Raw genomic sequence first — 1,164 nt, forward strand, 5'->3', positions numbered from 1 at the left:
AGTGTTGTAAATACAATTTAACCACTGATTTCTAGTCGTGTCCATTTTTGGAAGGCCAAACAAAGTAGTTTCGCTTTCACAATGAAACAGCGTCACACACCGCGGCCTAGAGTGAGCGGCGGCCTAGAGTATGCAGAGACTGGCTTGAGTGAGCGGAGGCGGGCGGGCTTGAGAACGGCACGGCCGGCGGATTCGACGAAGGAGCGTCCGGCGGGCTTGCGGCAACCACATGTGACGACCCCGGGCTGGACTCCGCTTCGTCCACGGTGAAAGCCGATCCGGCGATCCACAGCGCGAAGTTGATGTATTTCCTCAGCGACCAGCACAGATCAGCTCTAGGCATGACGAAGCGGATATCGTCCTCTTTTGGAAGGCCAAACAAAGTAGTTTCGCTTTCACAACGAAACACACAGCGCCTTCACGACATGGCGGCGGCGGCAACAACAATACTACAGCGAGAATAAAAGTTACGCCTTCTTTCTTTACGTGAACATTTGGGCGGCGTTATGCAAATCTTCCCACATCGTGACGTAGACATGTGGGGGCGTGTTAGAACGAGCCGTTTTAGGTAGGCGTGGTTGACTCTTAACTTTTATAAAGAATATCTCTTTGGATTTGAGACTTTAGTCTTTGCAACTTTACAGATCTTCTTTATGCACCAAGAGCTTGTAACTCTCCAAAGAGAAAGGAAAAATTGCATCATATGATCCCTTTAAAGTATCCATTTGGGTACTTGTAGTGCACTACGCCTGCATTTTTCAGTCTGAACACTACATATAAAATAATGCAGAAGTATGCGAAATTCATGTTCTTTTTTTTCTTGTTATGGAGCCTAAGGCTGTCACAGAACCAATTTTTCTTTTTTTTTCAGGACACCTATTTAAATGACATCTGTCAGGTTGAAGAGCAATTTTATGCATGGTGTTTCTAAAATGCTTACTGCAGCTTTTAAATATGTGCTGTCCTATATTTATTTTTTAGAATGACTGCATTTATGTGCATGCAAATGTTCAAACGTTGGCTTGTGCGTGTTCACGTGTAACACATTAACGTTGCAGGTGGTGATGAATGACTGTGAAAATGTGTTTCTCTGGAGAGCTCCTCTCTCCTCATCAGGAGGGAGTGGAGCTGGAGAAGATCAATGGCCTTCAGCAGTTGAAGTGA

This window comes from Sinocyclocheilus anshuiensis, unplaced genomic scaffold, assembly GCF_001515605.1.
Source record: "Sinocyclocheilus anshuiensis isolate Anshui unplaced genomic scaffold, SAMN03320099.WGS_v1.1 scaffold1038, whole genome shotgun sequence".
NCBI lineage: Eukaryota > Metazoa > Chordata > Actinopteri > Cypriniformes > Cyprinidae > Sinocyclocheilus > Sinocyclocheilus anshuiensis.